The sequence below is a fragment of the Marmota flaviventris genome, chromosome 6 (genome assembly GCF_047511675.1).
Source record: "Marmota flaviventris isolate mMarFla1 chromosome 6, mMarFla1.hap1, whole genome shotgun sequence".
Classification (NCBI taxonomy): domain Eukaryota; kingdom Metazoa; phylum Chordata; class Mammalia; order Rodentia; family Sciuridae; genus Marmota; species Marmota flaviventris.
Window position 1 is genome coordinate 137,560,263 of NC_092503.1, and position 18,983 is coordinate 137,579,245.

An 18,983-nucleotide genomic window follows, 5' to 3' on the forward strand; every position below is an offset into this window, starting at 1 on the left:
TTTCTAGCCAAATGAATTTAGCCGCCCACAGTTTACAAGAGACATATCTAAAACAAAAATCCAAAAGGCAAGGAAAAAGAAACACTGCAAATGTAGTCACACAGCAAGCAGCACTTCAGTCCCTGCGAGACCACACATTTTGACAGTGGTCCTAAGGTACAATGGAGCTGAAAACCTGCTGCTACCTAGTGACCTGGTAGCCTTTGTCACGTTGTAGTGTAGCACTTTCCTCATGTTTGTAGTGAGACTGTAGAGATTTGTGCTTTAGGACATATCTTTGGTAAAGATAGACAATTTGATATTTAAATCCATGTTGACTTTTAACTGATATGTTTGTCCACTTACCCTTTTTAGTGCTTATAGATATATTTGGATTTTTTCCACCATCACATTTCGTACCTTCAATGTGTCCTGCATTTACTGTTCATTTTTCCTCCCATTCTAATCTTCTTTTGGATGACTGTAGTTTTTTTTTTAAATTATTATTATTATTTAGTTGTAGTTGGACACAATACTTTTATTTCATTTATTTTTATGTGGTGCTGAGGATCGAATCCAGGGCCTCGCACATGCTAGGCAAGCGCTCTACTGCTGAGCCACAACCCCAGCCCTGGATATCTGTAGTTTTTAAATTCCATTTTTTTCTCTACTAATTTGGCTGCCAATTTCCTTGCTCTTAGGGCTCATCTTATCTAGAAACTTGAATACACATATATCACTTGAAAACCACAGTTAACCATGAACTTTAGCCTCCTACATGAACTGCAGTTCCTGTCTGCTTCACCTCCAGTCATAAAAGTGCAGCACATACAGCATGGACAGTAGAGGGTACTTGATAATGATAGGAAACAACCGCTACTGGATTATGTGTTTTCTATACTTTATTGTTATTCTAAAATGTACTCCTCCTATTCATGAAAGAAAAGTTTAGGAATGGGGATGTAGCTCAATGGTAGAGAGTCTGCTAAGGCCCTGGCTTCCTTCCCCAATGCTAAAAGACAAACAAAACATCAACAAAAAAGTATTGTCAGGTAGTATGCTGTGTTATGCCAGCAGCAGCCTCCTCCATCTACATTTACCCTGTCCTTCGATTGCACCAAGAATGATGACCATAAATGCGACATCCAGATTTACATAAGTGCACTCTGTTATTTTTGTACAATAATGAAGCCACCTAATTTCAGGTTTCCTAGAATTATCCCCATCCTTTATTGGGGGTGGGGGAAGTACTGGGGATTGAACTCAGGGGCACTCAACCACTAAGCCAAATCCCCTGCCCTGTTTTGCTTTTTATTTAGAGACAGGGTCTCACTGAGTTGCTTAGCACCTTGCTTTTGCTGAGGCTGGCTTTGAACTCGGGATCTTCCTGCCTCAGCCTCCCAAGCCATTGGGATTACAGGCGTATGCCACTGCACCCAGCAGAAGTACCCCCATCTTTACCAACATATTCCTTTACCAACCTTCTTAACTCAAAAGAAGGAGGATAGTTGTATTAATCTGTTAAGTCCCAAGTTTTCAATTCTGTGCATATTTTAATGAAATTGATAGAGGTGCTCTAAAATAGGTGGAAATCATAACCTAGCATTTATTACATAATTTATTATCAATAATATTAATAGTGTCATTAATATTAATGAATATATCACTAATCATTCATCTACTCCTTTTCTCAATAGAAAAATATTTAAAAACATAAATATTGGCTGGGCATGGTAGCGCATTCCTATAATCCCAGCAGCTTTGGAGGCTGAGGTAGAAGGACTGCAAGTTCAAAACCAGCCTCTACAACTAATTGAGGCCCTACGCAATTTAGCACGACCCTGTTTCAAAATAAAAAATAAAAGGGCTGGGGAATGTGGCTAAGAGGTTCAATCCCTGGTACCAAAACAAAACAAAACAAACCATAAATATTTATTTCAAAATTGCCATCAGTGGTATGTTTTTGGGTGTTCTGTAAATGGGACAATCAGACATAATGAGTTAATATCAAACAAAATTAGACAATAGAACAAAAACCATTAGTAGAGATGAAAGTCTCTGTAATGATGAGAATTTTGATTCAATTTGAAGTTAAATTGATTATAAATTCTTATCTATCTGGTAAACAGCTTTGAACTACATAAAACAAACATTAAATTGTAAAAAGAAGCTCAACAAATCCACTATCAGAGTGGGAAATTTCAACAGACTTCTAGTAAGTGCTAGCAAAATACATAAAAGAATAAATAGCTGAACTAAATTGATGTAATAGGTATATAAAAATCACTGCACTGCACAGTAGGAAAACTCATATTTTTCTCAAGTATTTACTGAAAAATTATAAATATTCTGACATCAACAAATGTCAAACAATCTGTAACACACAGAAAACGTTCTTTGATAAAAGTGTAATGAATCAGAAATGGGAATAAAGATAACTTTAAAAAAATGCCTAACGTGAAACTTGACAACCTTCTTTTCATAACTCTTGGATAAAAGTGGACATTACAATGGAAAATTTAAAAATTGCTTAGAAGTGAATATAATGAAATTACTGCATTATTAAAATTTGTGGACTACATCTCAGACAGCCTTAAATGCTCATTAGTGAAAAATAAAGACTGAAAATAACCAAGCTGAATGTCATATTCAAGAGATAATAAAAGAATACATACACACTCACAAATAGAAGGTATTTCACAGGAGATACACACATTAGATGCCACTCTAATTATTAAAAGGAAATTCAAATTAAGAGCACAATGCTATACCATTCTGCATCTACCAGTCTAGAAGAAATCTTAGTTTAGACAGCCCCAAGTATTAGTGAGAATATGGATCAACAGAATTATAGAGTATTTTCACATCTTACTACTAATCAAAAATTAGTTAACCTTAGGCACACATATCAAGATGTATGTATTTAATAAGTAAAAAGTTGAGTGAAAAAATGCAGGGTAGGGCTGGGAATGTGGCTCAAGCGGTAGCGCGCTCGCCTGGCATGCGTGCGGCCCGGGTTCGATCCTCAGCACCACATACAAACAAAGATGTTGTGTCCGCCGATAACTAAAAAATAAATATTAAAAAATTTAAAAAAAGAAAAAATGCAGGATATAGAGTATCCCTTAACAAAGAATAAACACAAGTCAAAGAAAAAGTTACTCAAGGATACATACTGATGTGGTAAAATTACAAATTTCAGGATAGTTGTGTGTTAGGAGGGGACAGGCTTTTAAAGGTATTATTAATGTTCTATGTCCTTAGGTGATGAGTACACAAGTGTTCATTTTACTGTTTTTGAAGTGATAGTTGTAGAACACTTTCACATAGGTGAAATCATTTGTGATGAGTAATAATAAGATAAATCTAGATATATGTTTTCTAAAAAAACTTTGGTTACAGAACCTCCGGTATGATAAGTGTGTGCACTACCATCAAACAGTGCACATACACATTATTTTAAAATCCCTTTGACACCAAGGCAGGCTGGGGAAGGGTTGCATGAATATGAGCGAGTTGCCCCTCTGGAGTCCACATGGGCATCCTCTGGGGGTTGGAAGGGCTCTGATCCATCAAGGCAAGCCCATCCCACAAGCCATACAGGTCATAAACCTCACAGTGACCCCAAACAGCAGGGTCAGAAAGATGAGTGCTAAAGGCCAGGTCAGACTTTTCAATTCACGAAACTTTTGAGGTTTGGAAGCAAAAGTCCTGAGAAAATCCCCAGGGGTTCTTGTACAATTTAGAGTAGGAGCAGGGAGCCCAGCTACTGAGGGCATTGGGGCACATGTAATTAAATGGAAGAAAATACATTCTTTGATTTCTAAACTGATAGGGCAGCTGACACCGGGTGCCTTTGATATGGGGCTGCTTTACTGTGCCATAGCCACACATAACCAGCAGGCGGCAGCAGGGCCCTGTGATAATCCGAAGGCTGTCGTGGACACTGGTTCCTCCTATTCAGGTTGAGAACACACCTCACACCTCTGCTCTATCAAAGTGCACCCCAGGAGAAAGGGGTTATAGCTGCCAAAGAACCCAGAGCTGTCAGGAGATCCTCCTCTTGGATTCCTCTAAATCAGTCATAAATAAAATCTTCAGGAAATAAACAAACAAACAAAGCCACTCTTGAAAGACTTGAAACATAACTTTGGGAATCAGAATTTAAAATAATAACAATATTTTATTTTCAACTCCAATGCTTGTAAAAAGCGTAAAGCAGATTATTTTAGCATGATGTACAGTATTTTCTCTTTAGGGCCTGAAAAGATCATTCTAAACCGGGAATTTACTATTTTAATTGTCATTTCCCTGGCTCACACTTCAGCATGGTGGAAATATTATAAATATTCTGACTTCTGGACAGAGGATATTTGCTATTTCATCTTCCAGAAGGACAATACGCTTTTCAAGGATTTCTGGAATGTAATGCTCCACATCAGGGAGAGGTGAGGTGAAGGCGGAGGAAGTGGAGGAAAGCAGGGAGGAGAAAGAGGCAGCCAAGATGTGTTGCTTTGTGCTTTGAAATGTATTTCCTTTAGCATTTTGGAGAAACACAAGACTGGGATTAGTTTTTAATAACTTCTAGTTAATTGTGTTTTTCTTTGTATAATGTGAGGCTTTGTCTTAAGTCTGTAGCACTATAACAGAATACCACAGATATTGCATTTTATTTAGAGACAGGGTCTCACTGAGTTGCTTAGCACCTTGCTTTTGCTGAGGCTGGTTTTGAACTCGGGATCTTCCTGCCTCAGCCTCCCAAGCCACTGGGATTACAGGTCAGATTTCTCATGAAAAAAAATATATATTTGGCTGATGGTTCTGGAGTCTGGGGAACTCAAGATGGAGAAGCCACTTCTTGCTGTGTCATCCCATGGCAAAAGGCAGAAAGGTAAAGACATAAAGAAAGCAAAAGAGAAGACAGGGGAGGGGAGAACGAGGTTGCTCTGGTCCTTTTATAAGGAAACCCCTCCCTCAGTAAAAGCATTAATCCATTCCTGAGGGTAAGTCATCACATGACCCACTTTCCAACAGGCCTTATCTCCACATTGAGAATCAAATTTCTAACACATGAACTTTGGGGGATACATTCAAAGCATATTGGCATGGGACGCGTGGTTCCCTGAAATGTTTTATTATGATATGGTCACCTCCTAACTGGATGCCTAACTTCTAACCTTGTCCTTGTCTGCATTCTACCAAAGGATCGCTCATAAACCCAAGAATGTGGGGATGTGACTCAAGTGGTAGCATGCTTACCTAGCATGCGTGAGGCCCTGGGTTCGATCCTCAGCACCACATAAAAACAAAATAAAGATATTGTGTCCACCTAAAACTAAAAAAAAAAAAATTACAAAAAATAATAAACCCAAGAATGCTCCAAGTTAACCCTCCAGCATGAACTCCTGCCCTTGCTGTCCACTGCTTCCAGAATAAAGTCCAAATTTCTCAGCATGGCAAACAAGACCTTTTGTGACATGGCCCTACCTACACTCTGGTCTGCTTTCTGGACAAGGCTCCATCACCCTCCCCTGGCTGCCATAAACTCTGGCACACTCCCACCCTGGCACACACAATCCTCATGCTTCAGCAGGAAATTCTTGGACCAGTGGAATGTTTGTCTACAATGATCATATTCTCCTACCTCTCAGACCATTCTTTCTGGAAAATCCTAGGAATTCTCCAAAATTCAGTTTAAGAATGCCCTGTCTAGAAAGACACCCTCATTTGCTAATGAAGGTAATCTGCCCACCTATAGTTAAGCATATTTGCTGTACCTCCTTTAAATATCTGTATCCTTTCACTTTATTTTGCTTGTTGACTGTGAATAATTCTGACTGAAATATGTTTTCCAAGGTTAATTGTACAGAGGGTGCTGGGTGAGTCACTTAGCCCCTCTTCCCACATTGCTCAATGTATTTTTGGTTCCCTTTGACCCATCCATTCCCCCTAATATATTGCAAATAGAAAACAGTATTGGAAAATCTGTGCCAGGAATGGCCCTGGCACATTCTAGAACCTCAATGAACATGTGTAGAATTGAAGGGGCAAGATTATTCCATCCTGTCTGACACACATGATCTCTGACTTGCTTGGACGGTCCACTGGTCTTAGGAGTGAGAATGCCTACATAAGGGAGACCCCTCCCCAGCTACTCTTGGCAAGATTCTTCAGTGGAGTTGGAAAGTCATGAAGGACTCCAAGAGGGGTCTCTGGCCAGAGATATAATTGAGGAGCACAAGAAGTTTCAAAGGAAGCTGAGCTGGTGTTTTGGGGGGCCAGTATATTTCAGGTTCTTTTTCCCTCTTTTTAAATATATTTAATATCTTTAAACATAAGATAAGCCAGCTATCTTCAGGTTAGAGTGTAATATAAGCATCATACATATACTTATGTGGACATCAAGAAATAATGCTGTTACAAACTTATTCCCCCCCGCCCCGCACCCCAGGAAATGAGATTGCTATAATCAGAATCACAAATTGTAAATTCTGAATCTCCAAGCTAAATACAGATAGAAGACTCTTCCTCCAGTGTGGTGGCTCAAAGATGACCTCCTTGTGTCAACTCTGCTCCTTCCACGGTCCAGGCTACAGGCCTCCTTGGACCTTGGCATTACCAAGGCAAGATTGTCAGGGCATTGCAGCAAAATAAGCCATCTACCTGGCATGTTTGGTAGAAAATACTCATAATCTTTTTTTCCTGTTGATTGTTACATCTCCTTTAAAAACAAAAAATACATTAATAATTTACCTGAGGGGTTAACACCTTTCCAAGGTATTGATTACAATCATGTGACCTTGCCAGTTCTGAGTCACTGAGGCCACTTGCTCCATAATGTACACACTCTGATAAGCTTGGCACTGTGTGGTCTGGGGAAAAAAAGTGGGTGGGCCCCCAGGGTGCTCTGTTATCTAAACTGACCCAGAATAAAGCTATAGGTCTGACTGACTTGCTCCTGGGTACCTGGGGTGCTGAAAGTAGAGCCAGCTGTGCATTTGCTGCCCTCTGGTGGCAAATTCTGAAGAGAGCCTGGGGTTCTCTTCAGTTCATGTAAAGAGCTTAGCATCCTCCTCCAACTAAAGGATGAATGGGTGAATGTTTTCATTTGCCTCTGATTCAACTCCTAGACTGTTCCTACACACCTAGCTCCAAAGCCTAGCTCAATTTTTTCATGTAACACTGCTAATAACAACAGTTAACATTGATTGAATGCTCCCTCTGCACACTACATAGTGCTGTATACTTTGTATAAAGTATGTCATTAAATGCTCACTTGTGTATGAAACAGGTATTACTACTAACAGGTTGAGCATCCCTAATCTGAAAATCCAAAATGTGGAATGATCCAAAACCTGAACATTTGAGCACCAACATGATGCCACATGTGGAAAAATCTCACACCTGACCTCATGTGACAGGTCCAGTCAAAACATAGGCACTCTAAAAATATTGTGTAACATTGACTTTCAGTTATGTGTATAAGGTATATTTGAAACAAGTAAATTTTGTGTTTAGACTTGGGTCCCCTCCCCAAGATATATCATTATTTTTATCCAAATGTTCTAAAATCTGAAAACACCTGAAATTTGAAACACTTCTTCCCAAGCATTCTGCTCAAGGGATACTCAACCTGTAGTGGCGTTCCTGTCTGATGAACAAATGGAAGCCTGAGAGGAAGTAAGAATTAAAGAGCTTTGGAGCTAGAATAAAATCCTAACCCTAACACTAAGGCAGGTCTGCTGCCTTCAGAGTCAAAGCTGTACCATCTCCTATGCTGCAAGCTGAGTTAGATATCTGTTAAAATCACTCCCAGGCCAGGCATGGTGGCTCACACCTGTAATCCCAGTGGTTCCAGAGGCTGAGACAGGAGGATCGCGAGTTCAGAGCCAGCCTCAGCAAAAGTGAGGCACTAAGCAACTCCGAGAGGCCCTGTCTCTAAATAAAACACAAAATAGGGCTGGAGATGTGGCTCAGTGATCAAGTGCCCCTGAGTTTAATTCCCAGTACTCCCCTAAAATATCTCGCACACAGTCCCCACACATTTAAGGAACAGAGTGTTTTACCTGGCCTATTCCAGTACTGACCAAAGCTGTAGGTCAGTTAAGGCTAAAGCTTAAGGATCTTGCACAGTTATGTAAGACCTTGAACAAGTGTCCAAATCCAAACACCAAAGCGTCTTATTGACACCAAGTACAGGATGGCCAGTGGCCTATTATTTCAGCCATGAAATGGCAAAGAGCACTTTTATTCTCTTTGTCATGGGCTCTCTCTTGACTGGGTCCTTGATTTGGTCCGTGCATTAGGAGGGAACAGCCTCAACAGGGCCAGGGTCCAGCTAATAGTCTGAATATCAATAATATAAAGGGGCTTCAGCCACGGAATTCCACTGCTGCAGTCACGTCAGATGTAGACCACAGAGAATGGGAAGAGAGACTTAAGCCAATTCACAACCAACTGTTTAACCCGCTAGGTGAAAAGATGACTGGATTTATTTCTAGTAATTATCAGTTCAGCTATACAAAAATTAAAGATAGGCTCTGAGCACAGGTTCTCCCACCATACTGAAGCATGGTGTTTCTTTCTAAATTAAAAAAATATATATATATTTTAAAAGTATACTACTGAGCTATAGTAACAAAAACATCATGTTATTGGTACCAAAATAGAGAAAACCAATAGAATAGAATAGAATAGAGGAAAGAGAGACAAACCCACATAAATACAGTTATCTCATACACACTGAAGAAAAAAATATCCTCTTCAAAAAAAACGGTGCTGGGAAAACTGGAAATCCATATGTAGTAGAATGAAATTTAACCCCTATCTCTTTCCCTGAACAAAACTCAACTAAAAGTAGATCAAAGACTAGTTATTAGACCAGAAACACTGCACATACTAGAAGAAAATGTAAGCCCAACACTCCTACATGTCAACTTAGGAACCAACTTTCTCACCAAGACTCCTAAAGAACAAGAAGTAAAATTTAAAAAAAAATAAATAAGGATGGTATCAAACTAAAGAGCTTCTTCACAGTAAAGGAAACAATCAAGAGCATGAAGAGAGAGCCTATAGGATGGGAGAAAAATCTTTGCCCTTTGGACATCAGATAACATGTTAATTTCCAGAATACACAAAGAATTCAAAAAGCTTAAATATTGGGGGCCATGAATGAATTGCCACCTCAAGGCAGGGGTATAGCTCTTCTGAGAACTCTCGGTGAAATCCCACATATTCGAGACTGCTCAGATTATGTTGAGGCCCTCTCATTGGCTCAGACAGCTCTAGGTTCAAATGCACCAGCCCAGAAGAACAGGCGGTGGGTGTAACCCGCTAAGCCCCAGCCAAGTTGATTTTGCCATCTTCATCCTGTTTTCCTCAACAAGTTCTTCACACTGAATCCCGTTGGTGTTCCTACCCATATGAATAAAGCCCATAGGCTCCATTTTGTTGTTAGATCCAGTCTCCACTAGATCCTGCCATTTCGCTTATTTCCATGTCTTGTCTTTTTTTTTTTAATATTTTTTAGTTGTAGATGGAGACACTATCTTTATTTTATTTACTGATTTTTTCATGTGGTGCTGAGGACTGAACCCAGTGCCTCACGCATGTCAGGCAAGTGCTCAACCACTGAGCCACAACCCCAGTCCCTCCATGTCTTGTCTTTATGTCTTAAATTTCTAGTAATATTGCTAATCTGACTTACCACCCCAGCTTGGGGAAACTGAGTAAATATCACGCGGGTTGTGACACTTAACACCAAAAGAACAAATAATCCAATCAGCAAATAATCCATTGAAATTCATTTTGCTGTCATGTACAATTAAGTAGAACAAATAAAAAGTTTAAGAAAAAAAACAACAACTGTGACTTCTGGGGCAAAGGAGATGTTTAAGAGTATCACTGGTGGGTAGGAAGTGGCATCTGGGAGTAGGAGTGAGAAACATGAAAATGTGAACAGAAGAGACAGGGAAATAGAAAATTAAGAGGAAGGGGAAAAATGAAGGTCCTAAGAAGAACTGCTGTTCACTCCTAACCACTCACCTGAAACATACTCTAGATGTGTTTAAATAAATCTCCATAGCAAAAAAAAAAAAAAAATCAAGAAACTTTGGCCACAGGATCCTGTATTTTGTTCTCAAAAGAAGAAATACAAATGGTGAACAAATATGTGAAAAAAAAAAAGTTCAACATCTCTAGCAATTAGAGAAATGCAAATTAACACTACAGAGATTTCACCTCAGTCCAGTCAGAATGGCAGTTATCAAGAATACAAGTAACAATAAACGTTGGTGAGGATGTGAGGAAAAAGGTACACTCATACATTGTTGATGGGACTGCAAATTAGTACAACCACTGTGGAAAGAAATATGGAGATTCCTCAAAAAAACTAGGAATGGAAATACCATTTGACCCAGTTATACCACTCTTCAGTATATATCCAAAAGAATTAAAGTCAGCATACTACAGTGATGCAGCCACATCAATGTTTATAGCAGCTTAATTCACAATAGTTAAGCTATGGAAACAACCTAGGTGCCCTTCAACAGATGAATAGATAAAGAAAAATGTGGTATATGTATACAGTGGAATATTACTCAGCCTTAAAGAAGAATGAAATTATAGCATTTACCAGTAAATGGAAGGATCTGGAGACTATCATGCCATGTGAAGTAGGACAATCCCCCCAAATCAAAGGTTGCATGGTCTCTCTGATATGTGGATGCTAATACACAACAACTGGGTGGGGGGCAGGGGAATAGAAGTTCAGTGAATTAGACTAAGGGAAATGAAGGTAATGGAGGGAGGATAGGAAAGGAAAGGCAGGGGAATGAATCTGACATAACTTTCCTATTTATATAGAAATATACCACAGTGGATCTCAACATCATACATCCTAATTAGAAAGATAGACTCCATGTCTGTATAAACATGTCCAAATAGACTCCACTGTCACATATTACTAAAAAAAAATTTTGTGGGGTACCATGTGATATTTCAATACATGTACACATTGTGTAAAGTTCAAACCAGGGTAAACATACATATCTCCTCCAACATTTATCATGTTTTTATGATGAAAACATTCAAAACGCTTTGTTTGGCTTTTCTGGGGTGCTCCTTTCTTTTTGGCTAGCTAGGTCTCCTTGGGGTGCCACCCCAGTTCCTACTGTACTAGTTAGGTGTGCTAGTTATCCTGAAGGGCTGGGTGAACACAGTCATCCAGCTGTTGAGGGTTTGCTATTGTAGCCACCAAAAATACTAGGAACCTGACTTCAGGTTTGTATTTTGGAATAGATTTCTTGAGTTTACCAAGAACATTTCATAAAAACTTTAGACGTCCTATTTTTCCATCTTATCAAGTTAGACTTCTGGTCTACTAGATATATTTTATGATTATTATTATTCAACAAATTTCTATTAAGCTATTGTGTATGGGGCTGCGTATCCTGAATGAAAAAAAAAAGATGAGGAAAACATGGAGCACATTCATAAAACAGAGATATGAAAAACTGTGTATGTGTATGTGTAATAAGAATTGTAATGCAAAAAAAAGTACATGTATAAAGTCATGAATTGGCGTGAACATACTCTATATACAAAGAGATGAAAAAATTGTACTCTATGTGTAATAAGAATTGTAATGCATTCCACTGTCATGTATTTAAAAAATATAAAAAATCATTAAATTAGAAGAGACATAGACACACAAAAATAACTGTAATACCTGGCAGGGAATGTTATATCTGTTTCTGTCCTTGACTTGTTTCTCTTTACTAGTTTGAACTTCCCCACCTGAGTTATTGTAAATGCTTCCTAGGAGAGGTCTCTTCTGCTCCTCACACAATTATTTCCTATTCCCAGGATAAATTATCCCTCCTTTCATCTACCATGGGGGCACAGCTGAGATGTCCAGCCAAGCAGGGCTCGGTGTAGGGGACTGTGACTTCCTGTGGCCTGTGAACATATTTAAGCCCCACATGTTTCCTTCTGGCAATTGTGTGCTCTGGCATTCGACCTTCCCTCCACCTCTGGGCAGAACAGACACAACCGGGTCCTTCGTGATCCACAGTTTGTTATTAAGAGCTGATTCTGAAAATAGAAGTAAAACCAGGACTGGGAGATAATATATGTTTCCCTAATTTTTCTCCTTCTTGATCTTTATAGCACTGAAGTGGAAAAAAAAATGACAACTGATAGTGCCTTTGAATGAGACTCCCAAGAGTTGACTCACTGAATCCTTCAGGACAGAGTCAAAGGCAAGCAAGCCTTCTGCACCACTTTCTGTTGCATGACAAATTATTACCTACACATACGTAATAAATGCCAAGAAAAGTCCAGTATCTCAAGATCTGAAACAAAGTACAGCTACAATTGCTTCGTGAAGGATGGACTTAAAGAAAAAAAAAAAAACAATATAGAAGAAAGCCATTAATTCCAGGATGAACATGTGACTACTTAGAAAAGGAGATTGGTGAGTGGTTCTAAGAACTGATATTCTGGAGGAAGTGAGGAGCCTCAGGATTCCTCATCACGGGAAACTCCCTTCCCTCTTGACTAATACATCTGCTATGTGAGCCTGCCACAGTCATAAAAGATGTAGATGTCAACAGAAAAGAAATGCATATTTTGTGCATTTTGCCTTTACATAGAAGAGGGGTTTATTTTTAATTAAGTGATATTTAATCCTCTCTTAAGAGGCATTTATAGCGGCTTACATGTAGGGGGTGATTTCTAACCGGTTCCTTTCTACCTTTGGGATTTCTAGAGAGAGCTAGAAATCAAGCCAGTCCAAGGATGCTATATTCCATGGTTTTTCAGAAGATGGGTTTTGCTCCCGAGGCTACATCATGAGAAAAAAAAGGAAAGTGAACGTGGCCACATGAAGACCCTCTGGAAGGAAGAACCCATCCACTACATACCCCTTTGGTAACTTGGAGAAATAATGTTACACACTCAGTCTATCAAAGAGTAGTCAGATGGGACCGTAGCTAACTACAATGCACAGAATAGTTGGTAAGAAATACTTCAGGTGTCAGTTACCAGTCTACTGCCTGCCTTTCAGCTCCCCATGCCACCCTGGGGTAAACGTCAGAATTCCTTTAAGCACATCTGCTGTAAAGCAAGTATACATTTGGTGTCCTCTGAGGAAAGCTCTGAAGAGGCAGGAGGAGGAAGACCCCCTACAGCTGTTTCCAGCATGGGCAGGGGTCTGCACTGTGCAGCTAGGACTTCTGGGGAGCCTTCCCAGCCACCAGAGGCAGCCAGTGCTACCTCATAGCCTTGGTGAACTGACCTTGGCCACACTCCCTGCAGAGAAGCCCTAACATTGGTCTGCACAGCTGCCACCTGGGCCAGAGGTGTCTGCAACAGTCCCTGCAACCTCTGAAGCCCCCAGCTCAGAATACCCTTGCTTGGATGCTGCCTGCCCATCTGTACTACCCACCATGGCCTAGTGCCCCCCCCAGCCACTCCAGACCAGCTCCAGCCTGTGGGCTGTCACACCTTCTCCAACCGATCTGAGTCACTCATACTCATCCTTCTGTGGGTACTTCCCCCGTCTTAGGGTACCCTACAGACTCCCTTGTGTCATAAGTTAATTCTTTACATTAAACATCTCCTCCTTGACCTTCTGGTTTGTTTTGTTATTGTTCTTTTTTTAAAAAAAATCTGCACATTTAATGATGTGCATAAACTTCAGGATAAATAACTTGGATGGTCAATGACTTTCATGAGCTAGTGTGTTTAATATTTTACAAAGTAAAATCCAAATCTTCTGAAGTCTTCAAAGACCATAATGAAGATACCTAGATCCATAGCCTCATGATACAATCTGTGCTTTCAGGAAGCACATTATTCACTCATAATTATTTTTAATTGCCATTGTGATCATGGAGTTATATTTTCTATTATTACTATTACTTTTTTTTTCTTTCAGGAGGTCATGGGAAAATTTATGAAGAATATGTTCATTATATACATTTAGCAACTTTAAACTCACTCTTGAAAATTTATCCTAAGAAAATTATTAAGAATCACCAAGTGGTAGATATTTTACAATGAAGAAAAGACTCCTAAATATGGTTTTGATTGAGCAAATATATCACTTTCATGTAACAGTATGAACATCAGAAAGAATAGTTAACATATAAAATGCTATCATGGAAAGTGCTACACATGATAGAACTGCATGATCAAGAACTATGGGATTTGATGCTACTTGCAAGCTAGCCTGTTACAACTACTTACAAGCTAGCCTGTTATAACAAGTAGCTACTTGCTACTTGCAAGCTAGCCTGTTACAACCTATGTCATGGATACTGGTAGAAGACACAAGATTTCTGGGTCAGAGATAAAGGACTCTATTATTCACAGCAAAGCAGCAGCTAGAACTTATAATAATTATTTCTCTTGTGTTGGTTCCCTACCTTTCCCAGGCCCCAGGAAGGCAAAGCAAAAAAATGCTCACCATGGATGCACAAGAGGATGACTGGGTTACAGAAGAAGAGGACAATGAGATTGTTGATTCACTGCTTTTACAGAAAGCAGAAGCAAGATGCTCTTGTCTGGAGAAAGATGTAGACTCATCCCTTGAAGTCACCCCTTGCAAACACGTGGACCATGTAAAGCATAGTCAGGTATTCTTGGCATACCCAGCAAGAGCTTGTATGTGTAGGTGTGGGGGAGGTGGGCACTGCCATGGATCGTCTTTCCTAACAATATAAAAACTAGGCAAGAAGGATGAAGACTGAATAGAAGAATGAAACAAAAATACAAATAATTTTGTTCATGTGGTAAAATTTTCTTAACCCTTTGTCTTTGTCTCTGTTTTCTGTTGCTATAACAAAATAGTGGTGGCTGGGTACTTTATAAAGATAAGAGAATTATTTAACTCACAGTTTTGGAGGCTAAAGGTCCAAGATCAGCTGGCCCTATCTGGCCTCCAGGGAAGGCCTCACGGCAGGACTGTAACACAATGATAAGAACACAGGTGGAAGAGATCACATGGAAAGACAGAAAGCTAGAGAGATTTAGGTGCCAGGCTTATTCTTTTTTATAATAATCCACTTTTGAGGGAACTGGGATCCCAAGAGAACTACATTAATTACTTCCAAGGGCAGCACCTCCCATTACCTAGTTTCCTTGCACCAGGCCCCACTTCTTAAAAGTTCTACCACATCCATACTGCCACACCAAAGAAGCTTCCAGCACATGAACTTCTGGGGGACACACTCAAACCATATCCAAACCATAACAGTCTTGTTCTTTCCTCTTGTCAGCTATATAGGTAAATATGTATGTATGTGTATACATATTCAAGCACTGGGCAGAGAACACTGTCCAAAATCAATTTTCAGAAAACTATGCAAGGAAATTCTCTCTTCCTAGTATTGCCATGTCAGCTTCTTAATATTGCCTAATATATTTCTAATATAGCTCATATATTCTTAATATATTCCTAATATAGCTTCTTATTTTTTGGAGGGAGGTGGCACTTGCCCTCCGAGCCACATCTCCAGTCTTATTTTGTGTTTTGTTTAGAAACAGGGTCTCACTGAGTTGCTTAGCACCTTGCTTTTGCTGTGGCTGGTTCTGAAGTCGCAATCCTCCTGTCTCAGCCTCCTGAGCCGCTAGTATTACAGGCATGTGCCACTGTGCCTGACCTCTAATATAGCTTCTTAATATTGCCTAATATATTCCTTAAATATATTCCTTAACATTGCCTAATAAATTCCCAATATTACCTAATATTGCCAAGTCAGCTTAATATTTTCTAATATATTCCTAACATAGCTAACATATTCCTAATATAGCTTCTTAGTTTTCTTTTTGATTTTATTTTTTATTTGTTCTAATTAGTTATACATGACATCAGAATGCATTTCAATTCATTGTACACAAATGGAGCACAACTTTCATTTATCTGGTTGTACATGATGTAGAGTCACACCATTCATGCAATCATACATGTTCCTAGGGTAATGACGTCCATCTCACTCCACCATCTTTCCTACTCCCATGCCCCTACTCCTCGCTACCCTCCCTTTGCCCAATCCAAATTTCCTCCATTCTTTCCCTGCCCCCCCCACACACACCATTATGGATCAGCATCCACTTATCAGAGAAAATATTTGGCCTTTGGTTTTTGGGGATTGTCTTACTTTGCTTAGCATGATATTCTCCAACTCCATCCATTCAGCTGAAATGCCATAATTTTATTCTCTTTTAATGCTGAATAATATTCCATTGTGTATATGTACCACAGTTTCTTTATCCATTGATCTATTGAAGGGCATCTGGGTTGGTTCCACAATTTAGCTATTGTGAATTGAGCTGCTATAAACATTGATGTAGTTGCATCACTATAGTATTTTGATTTTAAGTCCTTTGACCATAAACCAAGGAGTGGGATAGCTGGGTCAAATTGTGGTTCTATCCCAAGTTTTCTAAGGAATCTCCATACTGCTTTCCAGAGTGTTTGCACTGATTTGCAGCCCCACCAGCAATGTACAAGTGTACCTTTTCTTCCACATCCTCGCCAACACTTATTATTCTTACATTCTTTTTTTTTTTAAGAAAGAGGAGAGAGAGAGAGAATTTTTTTTTAATAATTATTTTTCAGTTCTCGGCAGACACAACATCTTTGTTTGTATGTGGTGCTGAGGATCGAACCCGGGCCGCACGCATGGCAAGTGAGCGCGCTACCACTTGAACCACATCCCCAGCCCCATTCTTATATTCTTGATAACTGCCATTTCTGACTGGAGTGAGATGAAATATTAGTTTTGATTTGTATTTTTCTAATTACTGGAGATGTTGAAAAATTTTTTCATATATTTGTTGGTTGATTGTATATCTTATTCTGATAAGTGTCTGTTCAGTATCTAAGCCCATTTATTGATTGGGTTATTTTATTTTTAGTGTTAAGTTTTTTGAGTTCTTTATAGATCCTGGAAATTAGTGCTCTATCTGATGTGTCTGTGGTAAAGATTTTCTCCCACTCTGTAGGCTCTCTCTTCACATTATTGATTATTTCCTTTACTGAGAAAAAGCTTTTTAGAGGTATTACAGTTTCTACCCTATAATCTTGTAGTATCCCTGCAAGTTACCAATACCTCACCTTTTTAAGGGGGAGATCAATTTTACTGCACCCAATACAAACAATATGCAGCCTTAAACCAAATAGCTCCTATTTAGGTGATTACAGTTTTGTCACAATAAATAGAATGATGTGTTCAATTATTATCTACAATATAAACTGTAGGTTTGCATAAGGGCCTACAGTTTCTAATGGTGCACAAATTGATGTTTATGAGGTAGGATGTGAGAATATAGAGGTACTGGTTCACAAGAGGAATGAAAAAGGAATCAAAAGAAGTTGGTGTTAGCAGAAGAAAAAAGAGAAAGAGGTGACCCCAAGCAAGGCTCTCCTCTGCCTCTGCAACCAGATGGTGTCTATTAGCACAACTAGTAGGGACACCTCTGGAGCAATCAGGCCTGCAGGGACTTTGGTGGTAGTGTTCCACATCCTGGCTGTTGTCCCTAGATAGAAGCACCCACGTCCCTAGTTGGTGGCAGCAGTAGTGTCAAACCTGTAGTACCTTGATGTTGGGCTTCCAGGCCCCAGCCAATGTCTCAAGACGGAAACTGCCCCAACTAGAGATGGCAGTGGCAGTAGCACATGTATCCCAAGATGGTGGCAGAGGTGTCCCATGATGGAGGTGACCACTTTCAGAGATGGGGCTGGAAGGGCGGGCTGTGTAATGGCATTGGGCAGCCCTTCAGGGATGCAGGGCTGTGGCCGACAGTGCTGCAGTGGGCAGCTGCCTCCAGGCCCTGTCCATTGTTCTAAGGTGAAGGCTACCATGTGGGGAAGGCTATAGCAGTGGCTCCAGTGTTCCAAGATGGAGGTGTCACAGGAAAACAGGGAGCTGAAACTCCAAACCTCAGTTCTTGTGTTCCAACGAAAGAAGATTTAAAGTCAGACACCAAAACGTCATGCAGAAGAACTTTATTAGAAGCAAAAGTGAGGTGAAAATAAAGGAAAGTGAGGCTTAAGCCAAAAGCACTCTCAAGAGAGAGAGTGGGCCGTCTCCAAACAGAAAACAACAAAGAAGACAATACTGTCCCCAATTTCACTATTGTTTTATGGTTAATTTGAAAACTGGACTCCTCCTCCAGCAACTTTCACCAATCTGGTGTTTAACTCCTCCTTCACGTGGGATGGTGGAGTTTTTGACCTTAGTTGGTCCTCTCCGAAACTGTCATGGTGGCCATTCTATTTAGGGGGGGTTTCATCTACAAGTCAATCCAATGTTAATGTGGGCATTGGGGTCAATCACTGATCAGAAGTTACTTTAGTGTGCCTGTGCTACTAAAGGAGTCTTCCTCCCCAGATAAGTGGAGATACTTTTATTCCTAGCATCATGTCAACATCAATGGACCCTATTAAGAGTTAGTCCCATTAACCCTTTTTTCTTGACATCTCCTTTTGCTTCTGTTTCTTTTTCTACAAATTGCCACATTTTGCTTTCTTGTTTACTTTGGCAGAAGTAATTTAAAGAACACCTGTGACCTTGCCTGCATTTTAATGCTCATTACCTAACAGAGGTGGTCTGGGGGGAGCCATGCTTTGATAGATGGGGAGCCAGTATGGACACAGTTGTCCTCTCTGTGCTTCTCTGCGCTGACCAGCCCTAGGCTCCCTTACCCTCCATACACCACATCTCCTCTCCTCACATAGCTTCTTAATAATGCCTAATATATTCCTTAATATTGCCTAATATATTCTTAATATAGCTACTATATTCCTAACATATACCTAATATAGCATCTTAATCTTGCCTAGTATATTCTTAATATTGCCATGTCAACTTCTTAACATTGCCTACTATATTCCTAATATAGTTGATATATTCCTAATATAGCTTCTTAATATTGCCTAATATATTCCTAATATTGCCTAATATTGCCATGTCAGCTTCTTTCCTTTGTCAGAGAAG

At 39.7% G+C, this 18,983-nt stretch overlaps 1 long non-coding RNA gene across 1 annotated transcript; it reads left to right on the forward strand.

The window, feature by feature from the left end:
* The first annotated feature begins 11,750 nt into the window (after positions 1 to 11,750).
* On the forward strand, positions 11,751 to 14,703 carry LOC139706280 (uncharacterized). Its single transcript, XR_011707888.1, has 3 exons — positions 11,751 to 12,454; positions 12,749 to 12,909; positions 14,418 to 14,703. It is a non-coding gene; the product is annotated as an uncharacterized lncRNA (long non-coding RNA).
* Positions 14,704 to 18,983: the final 4,280 nt, after the last annotated feature.